The 23,757-nt window shown below is 38.4% G+C and overlaps 1 pseudogene; it reads right to left on the minus strand.

Moving 5' to 3' along the window:
- Window positions 1–6,944: 6,944 nt before the first annotated feature.
- On the minus strand, window positions 6,945–23,192 carry LOC128046306 (developmentally-regulated GTP-binding protein 1-like; annotated as a pseudogene).
- Window positions 23,193–23,757: the final 565 nt, after the last annotated feature.

The following is a 23,757-nucleotide window of genomic DNA, read 5'->3' on the forward strand; positions in this document are numbered from 1 at the left end:
CTCACCTCATCTACGCTCACAACTTCTTATAAAACAAGATCAGAAACTGCTGCTGGTAGGTCACTTTCAGTTTTGCATGGCCTTTGAACTAAAAATATATTTTTATATTTTTAAAGACTTGTTCAAAAACAGCAGGCCCACAAAGCCTAAGATATTTACTCTGAGGCTCTTTGTAAAAAAGTCTGGGATATCTTTTAAAGGTTCAGACTCAAGTTCTAGCAGGCTTTCCCCTCATCTTTTTGTTAACTCAGGCTGCCTGATATTGTGAAACATTTTAATTTTCTTGTAGTCCCATGGGAATTATGTTTCCTGCTCTTGCCTTCTGCTTTAGCTTGGGTATCCAGAACCCCTGCAGCTTCAACCCACTCATTACTTTGTGTTTATGTCTCATTTCTGAAACATTTTACACATATATTTTATAACTATATATATTTGCACATCTACACGTTCATGACTATATGTGTGTCTACAAATATAGGTTCATAACAATGGCACTGGCCATACATTTTCATTTTATTCTTTTCATGTTTCCTTTGTTCCTATTGCTTCATATTTCAAAGTTTCTGTCATGTAAAATATTTTAATATAATGTAAAAGTCTGTGGTTATAATAAGTAAATCTCATTCATCTCTTTTTATTTTTTGTTATTTCCCCTCTTTTGTTGATTTTTTGATTGACAGTTGTATTTTAGGGCGTCCCTTGTGGCTTAGATGGTAAAGAATCAGCCTGCGGGAGACCCCTCTGTTCTTAAACATTAGAAAAAGTTCTAACTCCATTATTTTAATCATTGCTCCATTTCCAGCACTTTAATTATTACTGGAAATTAATTATTATCTATTTATTTAACACTGTCATTTTTTTCATTCTTCCTATTCCTTCTTTTTTGGTGTTGTAATTTCCACATTTATTTTTCATATTCCCTCCTTGGAAGAAAAGTTATGACCAACCTAGACAGTATATTAAAAAGCAGAGGCATTACTTTGCCAACAAAGGTCTGTCTAGTGAAAGCTATGGTTTTTCCAGTAGTCATGTATGAATGTGAGAGTTGAAGTATAAAGAAAGCTAAGACCAAAGAATTGATGCTTTTGAATTGCGGTATTGGAGAAGACTTTTGAGATTCCCTCAGACAGTAAGGAGATCAAACCAGTCAATCCTAAAAGAAACCAATCCTGACTATTAATTGGAAGGACTGATGCTGAAGCTGAAATTCCAGTACTTTGGCCACCTGATGTGAAGAACTAACTTATTTGAAAAGACCCTGATGCTGGAAAAGATTGAAGGTGGGAAGAGAAGGAGATGACAGAGAATTAGATGGTTGGATGGCATCACCACTTGATGGACATGAGTTTGAACAGGCTTCAGGGGCTGGTGTTGGTCAGGGAGGCCTGGTGTGCTGCAGTCCATGGGGTCGTAAAGAGTTGGACAAGTGACTGAAGTAAAGCGATGTTTATATAATTCACCCTTTTATTTTTTATGCTAATTTAAGTAAAATTTGTTGGTCAATGTTATACCTCACCATTTAGCTTTTCAATTAATTAGAGTAAATCATCTACCCCCAACACAGTGAATGACTCACAGATCCCAGCTCTGAGCCAAGCAAGCTCTGAGCCAATCACACATGGCATTTTTCTGGCTATAGAAATTAGTTTAAGAGGTTCAGAAGTGTACACTGAAGCCTTTGGGTTGGAAGTGCTTTTACCAGCTGGACATCAGTGAGAGAAGTATAAAGCTCAGATGCTTCTTATAAGACATCCCATAATTGAAGAGTGAAATCAGTCTTAAAATAAAACTGACATTGTGATGGCAGTGTAGAGAAAGAAAATAATAGATATACAGAGAACAACAACAGGGTAAACCAGTCATGAATTCTCTGACTCTGGATTCAAGAGAATTGATTATGTCCTTATTGCTTAAATTTTGCTACTCAAAAAGTGATTCATGGACCATCAGCATTAACATTGCCTGGAAGCTTGTTAGAAATGAAGAATCTTAGGTTCCATCCCAGAGCAACCAAATCACAACCTACACAGAATTCCCAAGAGATTAATGTAAGACATCAAAATTTAAGAAGCATTATCCATAGCAGTGGCTCTCAACATGTGGCTCATGGATGCCTGGGAGTTTCCACACATTTCCCTGAAGTTGGTGAGGTCACACCTGTTTTTATAAACTACTGTACCTGGAACCACAACAGTTTTCACATTCTTAGTGAGGAATAATGCTGAAGGCTGAGCATAGATTCATGTGATTTGGAGGTTTTCTCTCTTCTTACTCTATAACAGACTTGTGTTGTTTGATTTTCAGCATCTTTTTCTCTTTCTTTTTGTACAGCTGACTTGATTATATTTGGAAGAGCCCACTCTCAATCTGGTTCAGATGTGATTGACATCTTACCCTTAGTACTCTTTTCCCAGGTACACAGATATAACCTAAGTCTGGCCCATTAACCATTTTATTCTCTTGGCCAGAGTGATTGATTCAGAAAGTGGCATATGACCCATGTTAGTGCATTGAGAAGAAATACTGACACTTGTTTTTCCTGGAACATATTGAGAATGAGAATCTCTCTTTAAACTACTTTCTTTTTAAAAAGATGATGTAAACTAGCACTGCCGGGAACTCCCTTTCGGGATGGCTTCCCTGTTATAGATACGTATAGAGTTTAGGTCTAAAATAATTTTTCTCAGAATCTTAAAGCATATGCCATGTGACTGCAGGGTGAGTCTATTTTGTGAAGCAAAGGCAAGATATAATATTAACTAAATATTGAAAAATACCAGCTCACATTCATTTCCTTCCAGAAACTAGTATAGATGATTGGATATATTTTGAACTGAAGGTTCTAGTGATCCTTTCTTATTCATCTTTCAATCTCAGTACCTAGCACACTGCCCGGTTCATAGTCATTATTGAAATGAATAAGGACTTTTGAATATAGGCATTGTAACATCAAACCTTTTCTTCACTACACAGAACTAAACTGTTTTTAATTTTGTAAGGAGTTGAAAACATTTTTTCAAGGTTGACATCATATTATCTTTCAAGGCTCCTCAGCTATAATTTGGCTTCTAAAGGTTCAATGAATATTATTAAAAATCTCATAGGAAAGATTTTCCTTTAATTTATAACTACTGTGTACTTAATACGCTTGGACTTACACTGGTTGAATAAGACACAATCCACACTGTCTGTACTCAGAGAGATCCTATTTAGCAGATAAAGTGGACAGAAGCACACTTTTATCTCTATGTTATAAGAGCAGCAGATGTAAAACGTGGAGGGAGTGGAGTGATTAACTTTATCTGTGAAGATCAGAAAAGTGTACTTGAAGGATGTGACAAGTGCAGGTGGAGGATATCATAAGCAAAGGAAAGGAATGTTTAAATACACCAGCATTTGATGCACCAATATTTGGGTGGAACTGAAGACAGAGTTGGGGCTTCTCAGGTGGCACTAGTGGTAAAGAACCTGCCTGCCAATGCAGGAGACATGAGGCCTGGGTTTTTGATCCCTTGGTCAGGAAGGCCCCCTGGAGGAGGGAATGGCAACCCACTCCAGTATTCTTGCCTGAGAATCCCACGGATAGAGGAGCCTGGGCAGGTTCAGTCCATAGCGTCACAAAGAGTTGGACATGACTGAAGTGACTTGGTATGTACTTAGCACATATGTAGACCACGTTGGGCTTCCTAGGTAGCTCAGTGGGCAAAGAATCCACCTGCAATGCAGGAGATGCAGGAGACGTGGGTTCAGTCCCTGAGTCTGGAAGATCCTCTGGAGAAGGGCATGGTAACTCAATCCAATATTCTTCCTGGAGAATTCCATGGACGGGGGAGCCTAGTGAGCTATAGTCCATAGAGTTACAAAGAGTTGGACAGGACTGAAGTAATCAAGCATGCATGCATGCAGACAGTTTACTACCCATTTCCAATATGGATAATAAGAGAAAAGACTAAAGAGAAACGCTGAGGGCATATCAAGAAGGACTTTGGGTGCCATATCAAAGAACTTTGACTTTAGAAAGCTGACCAATGTCATTAATTCTTAAATAAAATCTACTTGAAAAACATACAAATCCCTCCCTAAAACAGTTTTGAGGCTATAGTAGCTTGCATATTTATCCTTCAGTGAAAGCCATTTCTATAGGCAAAGTGGATCCTTAAAAACGCTTTGCAGAGTACAGAGAAGCATTCTGGAAACAATGGGGAGGTGGACTGGATGATAGACATGAAAGACAGATATTGCAGGTGGACAGATTTGAGCAACTTGATGGATGGTAGGTAGGACCAACAGGAGTTCTTATATAAATCAGGGCTCTGACCCAATTTATTTACTTATATTTAAGTCAGAATAAGAAAGCTTTAAAAATAATTATCCACAGCACTGTTTATAATAACCAGGACATGGAAGCAACCTAGATGTCCATCAGCAGATGAATGGATAAGAAAGCTGTGGTACATATACACAATGGAGTATTACGCAGCCATTAAAAAGAATACATTTGAATCAGTTCTAATGAGGTGGATGAAACTGGAGCCTATTATAAAGAGTGAAGTAAGCCAGAAAGAAAAACACCAATACAGTATACTAACACATATATATGGAATTTAGAAAGATGATAACAATAACCCTGTATGCGAGAGAGCAAGAGACACAGATGTATAGAACAGTCTTTTGGCCTCTGTGGGAGAGGGAGAGAGTGGGATGATTAGGGAGAATGGCATTGAAACATGTATAATATCATATATGAAACGAATTGCCAGTCCAGGTTCGATGCATGATACTAGATGCCTGGGGCTGGTGCACTGAGACGACCCAGAGGGATGGTACAGGGAAGGGGGGTGGTTCAGGATGGGGGACACTTGTATACCTGTGGCAGATTCATGTTGATGTATGGCAAAACCAATACAATATTGTAAAGTAAAAAAAAAAATAATAATTATTCTTTAGGATGAAAGGGATGTAATCAGTGGAATTTAGATTTGGTAATGTATATTTTTCAACTTCATAAACATAGAGCCTATTTATAACCCTTTTAGAGAATGATTATTTATAAACATATTTTAAAAAGGGGAGGTGGACATTGCTTCATTAACTGAAATAATTAATTTATAGCTTGAGACTTCTGACAAAAGATGCTACTTATTCCTTCACTTTAGATTTGATGGCATAATTATGTATAGTTTTGTATTCTCTGAAACAGTCTAATATCTGTTGGTTCCAATTTTATGTAGATAATATTAAATTAGTTTTGGTGCTCTAAAAGACATTTAGAACTTGACAGTAACTACTTCCTAATTTTTTTCTGCGCTTATATTTGCTTTTTTCTTTAATACTTTGCAATATTTGCATTTTTATTTTGCAAATTTGTTGGGTAGAGTAATACTTCCCAATTTCTTTCACATCATGGTATACCTAGAAAATGAAATACATGTACAATACAATAAAGGAGATATATGAGGGTGTTTCCTTTAGGAGATCACAAGCTAGTTACTCTAACCTAGCATATCCTTATCAGACTACTCTAAAGCTGGAGGGAACTACGATCATCTCCCACTCCCACAGCCCATTCACACTGGTTGGAATGCTCTGAGTTAGTTCAAGGTGATGGAATGGACATGTGCATTGTTTAGTGAGTACCCTGATAGCATCTGACATATTACAGAATGCCAGTTGGCTCAAGAAACAGTTGCTGGTGGTCACATAAGAACTTTGCAACAGGACAACCTATAATTATTATGAAGAACATATGAAAACATGTGTTTTATTGATGAGGACTCAGGATAGGATATTATAATATCCAATTCTTTCATTTAAAAATGAAAACACTCGAGACTAAAAAAAAATTATGTGTCTTGACTAGAAAGTAAATGAATAGAAGTTAAATGATTGTATTGTAACTTTTATGAGTTTGGGGACATTTTGTTAATTGCTACATCCCATTCCTTGGTACAGTGCATAGCACATGGGAGAAATTTCCTAAGATTTTGTTGAATGAATGGATGAATGAATGAATTGACTAAGGTCAAAAGGTAATGACAGAGCCAAAATGAGAATTACAATCTTCCATTTCCCAGTTCAGTGATTCCTTGTGTATAAGACTTACGTGTCACACTGTTATCAGTGTTCTATGAATAATTCATCACGTTGACACAGGGCACAAAAGGTCATGGACACATTCCAAAACTGAATATTTTAAAGATTTACCTTTTCTTCTGTTTTGTAGCAGTTCCTCTCAATCATATTCATAAGCCAACAGGAAATATCTGGGTTTTCATAAAGCTGATATTTATCTTAATATAGCTCTGTAAATACAGATATTTATAAAATAACAGAAGTGGTCTTAAATGAGCTTTCACAATTTTTTTCTCTTTGGTATTTATAATATTTTGTCATTTTTCCAATAATTTAATATATTCATGTTTTTCTTTATTTCCACTAATTAAATGATGACAGATGAAAGTTTAAATAAGTAATTACTGATGTGTCTTATATGCAAGCATGAAAATCAGAGATAGCACCATCACTGAAAGGTTATGTCACTCAAGAATTCATTAAACATTCATTAGCCTCACCTTAGTTAAAGTGTACTTGTTTACATATTTGCAGATTTGCATACTCACGCCCTGAACAAGATTTCAAAAATGTTTATGATCCTATGACCATCTTAATTATAAATCATCAAATAGATAAATAATAAATAATTAAATCTTAATGAATATTTTTTTTTTCAACCTGGCCCTTCATGCAGTTCCAAGTACAAGATGACATGAATATAAATGAAGTTCCAGTTTGGGTGCCTCCATCTCCCTCCTATGAATCCTGATCCAAATCCAGAATAGGTTTGGGGTAGGCTTCTTTGTCATGGGGAAAGCTGTAGTGGTTGGCATAGAACATGGGGAAAGAGAAGGTTTACATGTCAGAATGACATTCTTATTCCCCAACCATTAACCATTTTCGTGTGTGTCTCTCACAGAGAAAACACAGACTGGAACATATTTAAATTCTTTGATAATATTTTCATTAATTTTCAGCAGTAATCCTCCATTGTGGTCCCGGGTAAGGTAACATTGAACTGGGTATGTTTAATCTGGGAACTGGCCTTTGGGTTTGGTCTAAGTCCTCACAAATTTCAGATACTACCAGATCTTTTCCAACAATTTATCAAAATCCCAGCGATGGGCAGAGGTGGGTACAGTGAGACTTCTTATAGATGATATACAATATCTCAGGGGAGATCTGATCAATCTTATTTAACTATCACACAGTTACAGAGGATATAAATTGCTTCTTTCCACCTCGTCAGTGAAGTAATTCCCTGTGGTATTGCGATGGTCACGTCAGCATTATGAACTTTGTACTCAGCTAGAATGCTCTTTACAGTTTCAGCATCCGGCTCACTCTGGCAGCAAGTGGCTTTCAGAGTAATGCTTCCTTTATCCATCTTCTGAAAGCCAATATAAAAGGGTTTGCTGTTTGTTGGGGTCCAGCCCCGGTGGATCCAGGGTGATTCGAAGGGGAGATGGAGTAGGCAAGGAAAAAACTTATTTATTTATTAATATAAGATTAGATTAGGAAGAAATAGTGTAGTAGGAAAATTAAGTGGAGAAAAGAGGCTGAATAACTTGGTTTACGTGGAAAGCCAATAAAGTTCCAGACAAGGAGACTGCACCATCTACGTTAGGCCACCGGCGTCCGTTTGAATATCGGAGAGTGCCCTGCCTTGGGCTCTCTCTCTTACAGATCTTAGAAGCCGGGACAAATAAGTAGACATGGCGAGCCTCCACGCCCCAGATGGGAATTCAGCCTGAAATTAGAGTAAAGAGGAGACACAGGGGAAACCAGTCCTTCCAATGACTGGCCTGGCCTCTACTGTCTAGAAACGCCTTTTATACCATTTTGATTGTACATAGAGATCAATGGGTAATACAAAGTTATGCAGCTTTAGCAGCCGAGACTCTTATCAAAACCAGGCTTTCTCTCTGCATACCTAATTGCATACACAAGCCTTAGGTGATTTACATCATATTCTGGCCAGAGGGCCAATTAACATTTTACAGCCTTTTTTCAGATAAGTGTTTGTCAACCAGAAGACTTATTTGTGTTGATCTTCCCAAAGTCTGGTGCCACCCTCAGAAAACACTAAATAAAGTTACATTCTTACATAGCAAGGACACAAGAGGAGTGCAGTGATATATAACAAAAAAAAAAAGTAATTAACTCAAAAGTCTAGTGTTGCTAACATCCAAACTACTATATACCCTAAATTTTACATAATGGAAGATACAGAGTCATGCAGGGGCAGCAGTCCTGACCCTTTCTGTGTATCTTTTTGTATACAAAAGGTCTCAGGTGATTTACATTATCTTTTGGCCAAGAGGCTTGCTAACACCTTTTGGCTCTCTTCCTTAATGAATGTTAATCTCGTTTCCCCTGAAGTGTTTTTCTTTAATCTGCATCTCCTTAAAGCACTAAAGTTACATCTCTATAGAACAAAGGCGCAGTGGGTTATAACAAAGAAGGTACTTAACTCAAAGATCTAATGTTGCTACTTGTTTTTTCTATATACCAACTATATCAACAAATAAAAGATATGAAAATTTGGCAGCAAGTATTGGCTCAACCATGAAACGCTTAATCAGTTTTATTCTAATGATCTTGACACCTCGGAAGCCCCTGCAATCCTAGGATGTTTTAAGCTTCCTGTGCCTCTCCCGGTTGGGAGACTGTAAACAATTCACAAGCTGTAAAAAGTCCAGGGGAATCTGTTAGGCAAGTTAGAGAGCTATCAGAGGGGGTTTTAAGCCGAGACATTCTTTTGCAGGAGACTGAAGCCCTGAATTAACCTTTTTCCAGAGAGTGTCAGAGGAGTGGAAAAGCAGAGTACAGTAAAGGCTGGCAGATTTTGTTTTTTTGGGGGGTACATCCTCAGGAAATACCAGGGGGAAACCTGAGGCCTGATTCACCTTGTCCATCAAGGCCTCTGCCACATGACCTTGTCACGGGTGGGATTCCTCACGCTGGCTCCCGGCAGCTGTTCAAGCGAATGCCAAAGGAGTCCAGCTCATTTTCAATTATATTCTTATGTCTCAAAGGTTTCAGAGCCCCCAGAACATTCAGGATCAAGCTACATATTCGGGCCACTGCAATGACATGACAGCCTCTCTATTCTCATCCTTGACACTTTCAATGATATTTGAGGGATCCTGGAGCTGGATTTTGATTTCTTTGTGTCTGATGACACAGGGGTCAGAGGAGTGAATCCCGGCGGCCACCTTGGAATATACTTCGGCCAAGCTACTGAACTGCGTGGACTTCCCCACAGTTAGAAAGCCCACTAACTCAACTGGAGCATCACCTCTCTTGGCCACACCAAAACCTTCTGGCTCACCAGCACTACCACCTTTTGGAGAAATGAGTTTTCTGTGAAGCTTAACAGAGGGAGCCTTCAGTTCAGTTCAGTTCAGTTCATTTCAGTCACTCAGTCGTGTCCAACTCTTTGTGACCCCATGAATTGCAGCACGCCAGGCCTCCCTGTCCATCACCAACTCCCAGAGTTCACTCAGACTCACGTTCATCGAGTCCGTGACGCCATCCAGCCATCTCATCCTCTGTCGTCCCCTTCTTCTCCTGCCCCCAATCCCTCCCAGCATCAGAGTTTTTTCCAATGAGTCAACTCTTCGCATGAGGTGGCCAAAGTACTGGAGTTTCAGCTTTAGCATCATTCCTTCCAAAGAAATCCCAGGGCTGATCTCCTTCAGAATGGACTAGTTGGATCTCCTTGCAGTCCAAGGGACTCTCAAGAGTCTTCTCCAACACTACAGTTCAAAAGCATCAGTTCTTCGGCGCTCAACCTTCTTCACAGTCCAACTCTCACATCCATACATGACTACTGGAAAAACCATAGCCTTGACTAGACGGACCTTTGTTGGCAAAGTAATGTCTCTGATTTTTAACATGCTATCTAGGTTGGTCATATCCTTCCTTCCAAGGAGTAAGCGTCTTTTAATTTCATGGCTGCAATCACCATCTGCAGTGATTTTGGAGTCCCCCAAAATAAAGTCTGACACTGTTTCCACTGTTTCCCCATCTATTTCCCTTGAAGTGATGGGACCAGATGCCATGATTTTCATTTTCTGAATGTTGAGCTTTAAGCCAACTTTTTCACTCTCCTCTTTCACTTTCATCAAGAGGCTTTTTAGTTCCTCTTCACTTTCTGCCATAAGGGTGGTGTCATCTGCATGTCTTAGGTTATTGATATTTCTCCTGGAAATCTTGATTCCAGCTTGTGCTTCATTCAGCCCAGTGTTTCTCATGATGTACTCTGCATATAAGTTAAATAAGCAGGGTGACAATATACAGCCTTGACGTACTCCTTTTCCTATTTCAAACCAGTCTGTTGTTGTATGTCCACTCTAACTGTTGCTTCCTGACCTGCATATACGTTTCTCAAGAGGCAGGTCAGGTGGTCTGGTATTCCCATCTCTGATAGAGCCTTCAGTTCAGTTCAGTTCAGTCGCTCAGTCGTGTCCGACTCTTTGGGACCCCATGAATTGCAGCACGGCAGGCCTCTCTGTCCGTCACCATCGCCCAGAGTTCACTCAAACTCCCGTCCATCAAGTCGGTGATGCCATCCAGCCATCTCATCCTCTTTTGTCCCCTTCTCCTCCTGCCCCCAATCCCTCCCAGCATCAGAGTCTTTTCCAATGAGTCAACTCTTAGCATGAGGTGGCCAAAGAACTGGAGTTTCAGCTTTAGCACCATTCCTTCCAAAGAACACCCAGGGCTCATCTCCTTTAGAACGGACTGGTTGGATCTCCTCGCCTTAAGCACCTCTAAACAGTGGTTTTGTACTTTTAGTTCGAGCCATCTCGGCTTCGATCCCACAGGTGTCGGCTAAAATGCTGCTAATGATGGCGATTTCCCCGGGGTGCAAAGGCCTCCACACAGATTGCTTCTGTCACACATCTGCCAGCGGACCTGCCACCGCCGGCGCTACTGCTGTGCGCAGGCGCGATACCTCCTACTTCTTGCGAAAGTTCAGTGTGACACTCACTAACTCCCCACGACAACACAGTGCAGCAGGGTGCAGACAAACCTTCCGTTCCCCATTTTTTGAAGAAGGTTTTCTGTCATTTCTTTTTTATGGCATGGGCTGTGTCATTTAGTATGGACTTCTGGCTCTTATGTGTGCACAAGTATGTAGTGTCCAAAACCAAATTCTGCACACTGAAAAAAACAAAGCAGAAAGATGAATTTATTTTCAAAGCTTATGGCCTGCAAAACCAGGAAACTCAAGGCGACCGGCAATGTTTCCTCTTGCTTACTGACTGCAGTTTTTGTTTTGTTTTTTAATCACTACATAATTATATTTTAATACATAATCGAAATACAGACCACCATAGTAAATTGATGCCAATAAAATATATTTCATTTGCATTGCATGACAAATGGTTACTGTCCTTCGTCATAAATGAGTTCTTAGAAACCAGTAACAAAGACATTGACATTCCTAAGGAAATTAAAAAAAAAAAAAGCCAGAGGAAAATAAAAGAACACAAGTGACTTCTAAGAACTAAAGGATGTTTATGGAGTAAATGCAGAAGTTATTAGTCTTTTTCTGAGACCTGGTGGCTTCTTTCTTTTTTGGGTGAAGGTAGCTGAGTCAGGATCAATGAAGTCAAAAGATGGTGTGAACACACTTGGCATTTGTGTATTGGCTGATGTACTCTGCTCATTTCTGAGAAAAGCTGTCAATTTCCTGCAACTAATGTTAGATAAAGTTAAATTTAATTTTTCTTTCATGTGTCTATGTTAACCAGCTCCATTTTGTCTCCAATATGAGTGACTCCATTTTGTTTTGGTTCTACAGTATACATACATGTATGCACACATCTGCACAAGGCCAAAATTCTGGTGGGCTGTGAGGTCAAGTGCTTTTACAAGACGGAATTAGAAAGAGATTGATTCCAGAAGATGGATGTCTTCTGAGACTGAGGCTGTAAAAGTAATGTACTCTGGTGGCAAGTCAGTTCTCTCCAAAAGTGAGGTTGCAGTTGACAGCCCAAGTGGTGGGAAGAATCGGGCTAAGAAAGGAGCTTGCGTGGACAATGCAGCATCCATACCTGCCTCACCACCTTTAGCACATTGATGGCAGGTCCAGCCTAGCCCCAGAAGCAGGTATCAGACCTTGTTGGTGAGGAGGGGCATGAAAATCCGAAGTGCTCTATGGGACCATTCTTTGGCCCTTCTCTATCCACTGCTGTGTATGTCACAATCTATGACTCTTCATCTTTCATTATAATTTATAGTGATCAAATGTTCCAGGGAGAAATGATATATTGAATTATCTGTTAACATTCAGTGTGGAACAGTTCATAAATGGTAGGTCAAGAATCACTAGCATCTTGGCAGATTGATGTGGATTATACTGTTTCCCCTTTTACCATTTATCCATCTACACCGTGGAGTTTACAAAGCAGATACTAAAGTGGAGAATTAGTAATTGCCACATTGCCTGATTTTTCAGATATAATGGAAAAGGGAAAAGTCATAGAATGTTAAGTAAGGAAAAGCTGTGGCACTTTGATTTTTTAAAAGTTTTGTTCTGAAAATCATGTGTCATTAAGTTTGTAGTTAATACTAGAAAAGATTCTGGCTTTCATTATGAAAGAGATAATTTATTCACATACAGAACAAGGTTCACTGATTAGGAGTAGTATGTAGTGAGTTAGAATAAACTTTGCTTTCAAAACTAAGTTCAGCATTTGGCAAAGTTTGATTGGTACAGGAGAAACAATGTATTATTTTTTAACCTAATCACTTAACAGTTTTTTTAGGCAAAATTGAGATGTGCAGACAAGATGACTCTAAAGATGAGTAAATTTTTAACTTTTTATATTAATATCAAAGTAACAGGAGATGCCTACATAGAGGTTGCATAAGTAATTGACACATTTCTGTGAAATTTATTAATGACTTAAGATGCAGAGGCATACTTGTAAAATTGATCAACATTTATCTGGAAGTACAAAATTAATAGCTAATATGATCTGGAGTAGAATCAGGATTCAGAAAAATCTTTAGAGTTGAAATAATAGGCAGAATTCACTAAGAAAGTGTTTGTATGAGATGTCCAGAAGTGGCAAATTCATAGAGACTAAAAGTAAATTAGTGGTTACCAGGGCCTGGGGGAAGCAGGGAATGAGGAGTGACTATTAGCAAATGAAGCAAATGATTTCCTTTTGGAGTGACACAATGTTTTGGAATTGGATAATGGTAATGGTTGCATAATTTTGTGACTATACTAAAATCCAGGCTTTCCGAGTGGTGCTAGTGGTAAAGAATCTGCCTGCAATGCAGGAGATGTGGGTTTGATCCCTGGGTCAGAAAGATTCCCCTGGAGAAGGAAATGGCAACCCTCTCCAGTATTCTTGCCTGGAAAATTCCATGGGCAGAGGAGCCTGGTGGACTATAGTCCATGGGGCCTCAAAGAGTCAGACACAACTGAGCACATACTGCTGCTGCTGCTAAGTCGCTTCAGTCGTGTCCGACTCCATGTGACCCCATAGATGGCAGCCCACCAGGCTCCTCTGTCCCTGGGATTCTCCAGGCAAGAACACTGGAGTGGGTTGCCATTTCCTTCTCCAATGCATGAAACTGAAAAGTGAAAGTGAAGTCGCTCAGTCGTGTCTGACTCTTAGCGACCCCATGGACTGCAGCCCAACAGGCTCCTCCATCCATGGATTTTCCAGGCAAGAGTACTGGAGTGGGGTGCCATTGCCTTCTCTGGAGCACATACTAAAATCCACTAAAATTTACACTTTAAAAGGATGAATTTAATGGTAAGTGAATTATATCTCAGTAAAACTTTAAAAAGGCACTTATGTTTAATAAACTGGGAATAGAAGAAAAATGTATGAAAAACAGAAGGAAATTGAACATAGTAAAGGATTTTTATCTTGCACATGTAACCAGGTGAAAGTTTAGTTGCATTCTCATTAACTCAGGCATTAAAAAATGGAAAAAATAATAGAAGTAAAATAGAAGTATATTATATCTATTATTATGAAGGCCTTGTTCTAGATATTATAACCAAGATATATACTGTAAACATTCTGACATGATATATATCATATTTAAATGCTGTGAAAGAGAAGGCCATATTATATTCAATGAAGATGGTTTGATTGTCTAGTAAAAGTGTTAGTCTCTCAGTCATGTCTGACTCTTTGTGACCCCATGGACTGTATAGACCACTAGTCTCCTCCATCCATGGGATTATCTAGGCAAGAATACTGGAGTGGGTAGCCATTCCCCTCTCCAAGGGGTCCTCCCCAACCAGGGATTGAACCTGGGTCTCCTGCACTGCAGCAGATTCTTTACCATCTGAGGCACCAGGGAAGCCTATATAGAACACATAAAACTTTATGAAACAAATAGATTTGAAAGAATTCAAAAAAGAATTCCAGATGGAAAGAATTAACAAAGTCAACAGGTTCCTTATATGTTATCAACAAACAAATATAACAAAATGAAATGCAAAACAGAACTCAATCAAAATAACAATCTAAAAAATAAAAATACTTAGAGTTAAATTCATGCGATATTGGCAAAGATGAAGACACCTTATATGGATGTCAGAGATGGGTAATTGTAAGAAATTGAATGAAAACAATTTTGTGTATGCATATATGTATATTTCTCTAAGCAGAGAATCTAAACAGTCCATCAAATTCTCAAATGAGCAAAAGAAACAAAAAAGTTTATATATCATTGCCCATAAAGCAGCAGAATAGTGTAGTAAGAATTCATTGATAAATGGGTAGTATAGCTTTATATAAATTGGAAATGACAGATAAATGGAATCATAAAGAAAAAATTTTAAAAATATATATTTGGCATATGATAAATAATACATAAATAATTGATAGATGATCAATTTTTAAACAGTATTTGAGAAAAGAGATAATTATTGAGAAAAAAATGCAGTCTTCTTCTTCCCATAAACCAAAATTTCAGATTTATTAAGGATTTTATATAAAAATTAAATCTTAAAATATTAGAAGAAAATATATGTTAATTTTTATGTAGGTGCAGGTCTTTAAGAGAGGCTTCCCTGGTGGCTAAGTGGTAAAGAATCTGCTTGCCATAGAAGACTCCGGTTTGATCTCTGGGTTGGGAAGATCCCCTGGAGAAGGGAATGGCAACCCACTCTAGTATCCTTGCCTGGAGAATTCCATGGACACAGGAGCCTGGCGGGCTACAGTCCATGGTGTCGCTAAAGAGTCAGACATGACTTAGCAACTAAGCAGCAACGACATAATTGTTTTACTATATGAATACATATCACAATAAACTGTGGAAAATTCTGAAAGAGATGGGAATACCAGACCACCTGACCTGCCTCTTGAGAAATCTGTATGCAGGTCAGGAAGCAGCAGTTAGAACTGGACATGGAACAACAGACTGGTTCCAAATAGGAAAAGGAGTATGTCAAGGCTGTATATTGTCACCCTGCTTATTTAACTGATATGCAGAGTACATCATGAGAAACGCTGGACTGGAAGAAACACAAGCTGGAATCAAGATTGCCAGGAGAAATATCAATAACCTCAGATATGCAGATGACACCACCCTTATGGCAGAAAGTGAAGAGGAACTAAAAAGCCTCTTGATGAAAGTGAAAGAGGAGAGTGAAAAAGTTGGCTTAAAGCTCAACATTCAGAAAACGAAGATCATGGCATCTGGTCCCATCACTTCATGGGAAATAGATGGGGAAACAGTGGAACCAGTGTCAGACTTTATTTTTGGGGGCTCCAAAATCACTGCAGAGGGTGATTGCAGCCATGAAATTAAAAGATGTTTACTCCTTGGAAGAAAAGTTATGACCAACCTAGATAGCATATTCAAAAGCAGAGACATTACTTTGTCGACTAAGGTCCGTCTAGTCAAGGCTATGGTTTTTCCTGTGGTCACGTATGGATGTGAGAGTTGGACTGTGAAGAAGGCTGAGCGCCGAAGAATTGATGCTTTTGAACTGTGGTGTTGGAGAAGACTCTTGAGAGTCCCTTGGACTGCAAGGAGATCCAACCAGTCCATTCTGAAGGAGATCAGCCCTGGGATTTCTTTGGAAGGAATGATGCTAAAGCTGAAACTCCAGTACTTTGGCCACCTCATGCGAAGAGTTGACTCATTGGAAAAGACTCTGATGCTGGGAGGGATTGGGAGCAGGAGGAGAAGGGGACGACAGAGGATGAGATGGTTGGATGGTATCACTGACTTGATGGACGTGAGTCTGAGTGAACTCCAGGAGTTGGTGATGGACAGGGAGGCCTGGCGTGCTGCGATTCATGGGGTCACAAAGAGTCAGACACGACTGAGCGACTGAACTGAACTGAACTGAATGTATACATATAGCTGAGTATTCTTTTGCAAACAGGAAAGTATAAGAACTTTACGTAGAGTATAATAGGCAAATAACAAATCAGGAAAAGCATTGCAATATATTTGACAAGTTTTAATGTTAATACATAAAATTCTCTAACAAAAACTTCAAAGAGAGAGATCAAAAGAAAGGTGATCAAAGGGCAAGAAAAAAGCAATTTCTAAGAAGAAATACAAATAACCAGTAGACATATAAAATGTTCAAAGGTAATCAAAGAATCTCAAATTTAAATAACAATAATATAGAACTGGCTAATATTATGAAATTTGGTAATTCCCAGGGTTTAAGCTAGAGTTAAGAAATGGGCTTTTCCTTTAATACACTAATAAGTAAGGTTAAATTGCCATTCATGTTCCTGAATTTGCATTTTGCCAATATCTATCAAAAGCCTTAAAAAATGTGCTTAACTTTGTAAGCACTGGTCTCAGATATCTTAGGGATATAATTGTGTAAATACTCACAAATGTCTATTTGAGAATTGTTTTGCAGCAGTTTTTATATTGGTGAAAATTTTAAATAGTATTAAAGAGGATAAATGAATTATGGCTTTGGAAATACTGATTTCCAAAGATAGTCACAACAGTATTTTCAGTTCCACATGTTCTTCCTTAACCTTGTCACTCCCTAGTTACCATTTTCCTTGCCCTTGAACCTAGGCAATACTTTATGGCTTCTTCACTGAGTAACAGATGATGAAAGTGAAACTGGATGACTTTTAAAGGCAAAAGACTTTCCACCTGATTCTCCCCTTTGGGATTTTTCTCCCTTGAAACTCAGCTTGGGATGAAGCCCAGACCTCATGGCAAGGTCACCTGTAGGTGTTCCAGCAGAAAGCCCCAGGTAAGATTGCTGCCAACAGCCAGTATCTACTAATCATCTAAGTGAATGAGGTTTCAGATGATGCTAGCCTCCAGCCTTTGAGTCACTACAGCTGATTCTAAGTAGAGCAGACAAATTGTTGAATGCTTCCAAATTGCAGATTTGTGAACAAAATGAATACTGTTGTTTTAAGTCACTACAGTTTGAAGTGGTTTATTATTATACATAGCCATAGAACCTGAACAATGTTACCTCCAAAACTGAAATATTGTGGGGGCATTTTTAAAGAAAAACATAGGTGGAAAATATGTATCTTTAAAATTTTACAGACATTTACAAAGTGCAATTGAGAAAAAGGGTAGATCATAAGAGTATATATTATTATATCTAGTATATATAGTAATGCTATAGTAATCTTATTGGAGAAGGACATGGCAACCCACTCCAGTGTTCTTGCCTGGGAAATCCCATGGACAGAGGAACCTGGGAGGCTACAGTCCATGGGTCACAAAGAATCGAACACGACTGAGCGACTGAACAATTATAATACTATATATCATATAGTATACAGTATATATAATAATTACATTTTGTGTATGTATACAAAAATTCACATAAATTTCCAACAGTCAGCATGTGTATGTATAGAAAAGGCACTTGGGAAAGTATTTAAAAAATGTAGACAGCAGTTTTCTTCAAATGTTTGGAGTAAAGCGATGCTTTATACTTAATTTATGTTGTTGCTCATCTTGCTGATTTTCTAATTTTTAACAAGTGTACGTTGATCACTTGTTCGATAAAGATTAAACAAATTGAACTTAATAAACAGCCGGTAGAGTATCAAATACAGAGGAACCTGGCTCAATAGCTTTTCATAAGAAAAAGACAGGTGTTTTAGCTGATTACAAGTTCAAAATTAGTGAACAGTGTGTTTTAATTACCAAAATGTTTTTGCAAACTTAGGTAGCAATTACAAAATTCTAGAATCCAGAGGACTGGAGACACACTGAACAGATTACACTTCAAGGTAACACCAGTTTTAAGAAAAACAGCAACTGATCTTTTTCAGAAGAGACTGACGCAGATGGTGGTAAGGTCTGAAGTGGGATTATGTGAGGGACAGTAGAAACAGCAGGGAATCCTGTTGTGTTAGAAAAGAGAAAACAGATATATTTTATGAGAAATGGGGTTAGACTTCATCTGGATAATTTCAGAGAGTAAGAATTAAGCAATAAATGAAAACCCTAAAGAGACAGATGTAGCTCAATTAAAGACACTATTTTCAATTAAATCGAGCTATTCAAAAATTGCAAGGGTAGCCAAAGAGTGTAATGAGACCAAAACCTTGGTCTCTGGTTTTGAGGTTCCCAGGTGTCAGGATGTTGATAGAACTCTGCTCTTCGTGGAAAGGTCTGGTCGAGTATCATTCGAAGACCGGTCCCTTTCCACATCTACGAGTTTCTGTCGTAGGATCAGAACCACGACAATATACTCTGTGGCCAAAACTCTATAGTCACTCTTTAGCATACCTTTTTCTAATAGCCTGATTTTCTGAATTCCCAGTCTTTGCTAATCAGCACAGCTGAACTGAGTTTGGCAGTGATTTTTCTCAGAATTAAAGACTCATGTTTTCGTAAGATGATGTGTGTCTTAATTAAGTCTCCTCATTAAAACTCCCTAGCTTTGATTGTTAGTGTCTGTCTCCACACAGCACAAAATAGACATTTGGCCATTTCTTATGTAATTTGATTGGTATAACAACTCATTGTATTATTCAGCTCCACAAAGCAAAGTTTTAGGTTTGTTTGTTTGTTTGTTTTTTCCGTCTAGATGGGCTATGTAGGTATGCTTCTTGTCTACTTATTTAAGTGGAGTTCCTGACACACCTGAACACTCTGCTTACCTACAGATTAAAGATTTTATCAAGTTGTTTGAAGAGTAAAGATTATTTCCTTCTTTTTCTACAGCAATTATGAGGAATTAATTTAAACTGAGCATTTTAAAGGAAAGACAATGTCCTCTTACAAGCTTGTTAAGACCGTGTAGTTTTCCTGTCACCTTGGCCCTGCAATCTCACTCTGATTTTGCAGCATTGATGTGTTTCAGCACTTCTGTGTTTACGGTAAAACATCACCCTTCCTTACTTTCTAAAACGTAGATATAGGTCTCTACACATCTGATATTTGGGTCAAATGCTCTTACACCTCCCTTCGTGCCTCTTCTTTGTTCTTAAAAATAGGAGGAGATTGGAGGGCTTATAAAATTGTGAAGATACTCCCAGAAAATATGTGGTTTTATTCTCTTGACTCACATCTAGATACAGTCAAATAATTGAACCCAGCATGCAGCTCTGAGTCATAGGGGAATTTTATGATATCTGCAAAACATTTAAATTTGATTTGTTAAATTGTACCTAAAATGAATTTAGGCAGTTCTTAATAATTCTTAATAATGATAGCACAGAAAATAAACATAAAATATCCAAGAGAAGATAAAGATATGTGATAGATACATGTAATATTAAATACACCATTTGGGTTTCCCAGATGGTGCTAGAGGTAAAGAACCCAGCTGCCAATGCAAGTAGATGTAAGGGACGTGGTTTCAATCATTGGGTTGGGAAAATCCCTGGAAAGAGGGCATGGCAACCCACTCCAGTATTCTTGTCTGGAGAATCCCCATGGCAGGCTGCAGGCCATAGCATTGCACAGAGGCAGTCCAGAGGATTGCACAGAGTCAGACAGGACTGAAGCGACTTAGCACGCACACACATTCCATTTACTGGAAACAATGTCTCTATGGAATACATCTAATAAAACAACTTAAACTATTTGCTGTATAAATTTTCACAAGACAAATTCCCACTTAGAAGATATAATAACAAGCAAAAAAGTAGAGCTATATATATTTTAAAGTCTTTACTAATGATTTGAAAAGCTTTTCAGCAAAAATTTACAGTGCAAGCTATATTCAAATGATCTGCACTGACTATTTATTGCTAGGTGAGACATAAATCACTTTCAATCAAAATTATTCCTGAGAATAATCCATATATGGCTAATTTTTACTTGAGTAGTTGTGAAAATTCATGACCTACTTGGCAAATTGGTGAAATGTCCTTTTTCTTGTAGGAAGATACATTCATATAGTGGTATGTGTTAGAAGATGACTTGCATTGCTTCCTGTTTGCCTGTTTGTATGGAACCCATTCAATTGGACTTGACAAATAATTTTTACCAATGACTTTTGTTCACTTGGTGGGCAGCCCTTGAATGCCATTATTTTTTATTGATTAAGCACAAAAATAAATGTTCATCTCACTGACAGTTATGGATATGGTAAAAGAAACAATACTCCCCCTCAAAAAGGGAACCCCCCCACATTTTAGCTTAATAATATTCTCTTAAGTGCAAAGGTCTAGAAGATGAGCATAATACTAGAGCATAATGGACTGTTCATTTTCCACTGGGAGTAGTTTATATTTACCTGAATTGTGAATTGGGAGAAGCTCAAGTTTGGAAGCCAAATTTGTAGTTATTTCTGAGTGTATATTGAGAAATCAGGACCATGTTTTCAGCTTTCTTGTGACTTCTCTGCTTTTGCTGTGCTCCTTCATCTCACTCTGTGACAGGGTAAAGTCATGAGTGAGTTTTGGGGTTTTGAAATAGGATGACCTTGGTCTCATCCCAGCTCTATCAGCAGCTGTGTGACTTGGATAAGTTACTTAACAGTCTTATATTCTGGATTATTTATCTCCGAAGGAGGGATAATATTCCTATCTCATGATTTTGTGAAGATTAAATAGACCAATGCAAGCACAGTGCTTAGTGAGAGGCATTGTGGAGGCTATAGTGTAGGATTCAGTGTTTATAGCATTACTGCTATTACTACTTTAACAATGTTTGGTGTACACAAAAGGAAGAAATGGCAAACCTTGCTCTTGGCACTGATTCTATTCTCCATTAGTTTAGGTGTGATTGAGCAGAATTTTCTTTTCTATGCACTCTGTGGTTGTTATCATTCATTTTTATACATTTCAGTATTCTTTTCAGGAGAATACTGTACCAGTCTTGAAGATTCACTCCATAAAAGTGGCATCTGCCAGCCATATCCCTAAGAAACTATTCTAATTTATAGGAACCAGGTGTCTGAAATTTGAGATATATTGTGCTTAAGAAGGATTTCTTAGTGATGGGAAATTTTCTTTTTCTAGTGAAAGTATTTCACAGAAATTGAAATAATATTTTGTCTTGTCTTAGAAAATAACTTATACATTATTATTTCTTTAGTTCCAAGAAAACAGATGAGTAAGAGTAAGTGAGAATCTAGGTTCAACTATAAATTTGTCTATAACATCAGTGGTTCTCAAACCTGGTAGCCCATCAAGATATTCTAGGAAGCTTTTCTTTTTTATTTATTTATTTATTTATTTTTTTACTTTATTTTACTTTACAATACTGTATTGGTTTTGCCATACATTAACATGAATCCACCACGGGTGTACATGCGTTCCCAAACATGAAACCCCCTCCCACCTCCCTTCCCACAACATCCCTCTGGGTCATCCCCATGCACCAGCCCCAAGCATGCTGTATCCTGCATCAGACATAGACTCGTGATTCGATTCTTACATGATAGTATACATGATAGAATGCCATTCTCCCAAATCATCCCACCCTCTCCCTCTCCCTCTGAGTCCAAAAGTCCACTATACACATCTGTGTCTTTTTTGCTGTCTTGCATCCAGGGGCATCATTGCCATCTTTCTAAATTCCATATATATGTGTTAGTATACTGTATTGGTGTTTTTCTTTCTGGCTTACTTCACTCTGTATAATTGGCTCCAGTTCATCCATCTCATCAGAACTGATTCAAAATGAAGACTTCTGGGAACTTCCTTGATAGTCCAGTTAATGCAGGCATGCTGGTTTGATCCCTGGTTGATCCCATGCCACACAGCATGGCTGAAAAAAAAAAGAAAATCTTTCGTAAAATCTTGGTCCACTGGGAGTTGACTTGGAGGAGGAGGTGAGGATCTGGTTACACTGTGGGCTAGTGGCGATCTTGCACCATAGGCACAAGACATGAGTATACCAGAAGAGGTGTAAAGCTAATAACACATCAGGTTGTGAGACCTGCACTTCCTTCATAATGCTCTTAAGTTTTACCATGAGTCCTTTGAATTTCCTTAGATAATATGGCAAGTTCAGTTCAGTTCAGTTCATTTCAGTCACTCAGTCGTGTCTGACACTTTGCAACCCCATGAATTGCAGCACGCCAGGCCTCCCTGTCCATCACCAACTCCCGGAGTTTACTCAAACTCATGTCCATCGAGTTGGTGATGCCATCCAGCCATCTCCTCTGTCGTCCCCTTCTCCTCCTGCCCCTACAGGCAATTAATTATCCTGTTGCAGTCACTAGTGATTCAGCTACCATCAAAACATCTGCTCAAGGGTGAGAGTCCTTGAGCTGTAAGAGTATTATGCCTCAGAGGCAATTTGAATGACCAGGAGACATAGGAGCATGAATGGGCAAATATTTTCAATGTTTGACCTGTATTTTTGGAAATTATGTCTGATTTAAGCCTCTACTTTAAAGATGTCTACTTTATTCTGAGAATATGGATGGTTTATGAAGGGTTTAAAGGATTATTCTAACACAGAACATCCATCTTATCCAACGTCCCAATCTGTCAACTTGAGAGTTGACAAATGTGCAAAAAGGCCATAGTATTTCACAGTAACTGTCACAGAAGGTGGAGCCTGGTTCCCCACCCATTAAACCTGGGGCTTGCCTTGTGGCCTTCTTTGACACACTGAATGTAGTACAAATGAAGAAGTAAGTACAACTCGTAATGGGTTATGAGCCTTGACCTCAGGAGGCCTTGTAGCTTCAGCCTTTGTTGCTTGTAGAACCCTGTTGTTACCATGTGGGTGAGTCAACCTGGTGGATAAGTAGAGATCAGTGGCACATTTGCATCCATACCCGGATGAAAAACAGCCAGATAAGTGACTCTAGAGTGATCCAGAGGCCATCTTAGGTCACTGGGCCACCAACTAGCCTTCTTCATTCTGCCTGAATCCAGAGGGATTAAGCTAAGCAGAGCCAGATCACAGAGTAAGTCTGACTATAGAATCATGAGCTAAGTAAATGTTGCTTATATCCAATAGGTATAATGCTATGTAGCAAAACCCAACTAATATACCTGGAATAGTCCTAGTTTGGATCCTTTGTTATGGTGTAATTATTAGTATGGCCTTTCATTCTCAAAACTATCATTGTTCAAGTATAGGTTGTACAATTAAGTCAACAGTACTACTGTTGATTTGCCAGACAAATTTTATATTTAAAAATGTATTTTAAAATTAGTTATTTTCAGTTTTAAACTCCTTAAATGAATTTCTGTTGTATTTAGAATAAAATTCAAATTCCTTTCCTGGTAAATAAAGTCTTAATAATCTGGCCCCATTCCCTTTTCTGTAGATTTCTCCCTC

Source organism: Budorcas taxicolor, chromosome 4 (assembly GCF_023091745.1).
Source record: "Budorcas taxicolor isolate Tak-1 chromosome 4, Takin1.1, whole genome shotgun sequence".
In the NCBI taxonomy this organism is placed as follows: Eukaryota; Metazoa; Chordata; class Mammalia; order Artiodactyla; family Bovidae; genus Budorcas; species Budorcas taxicolor.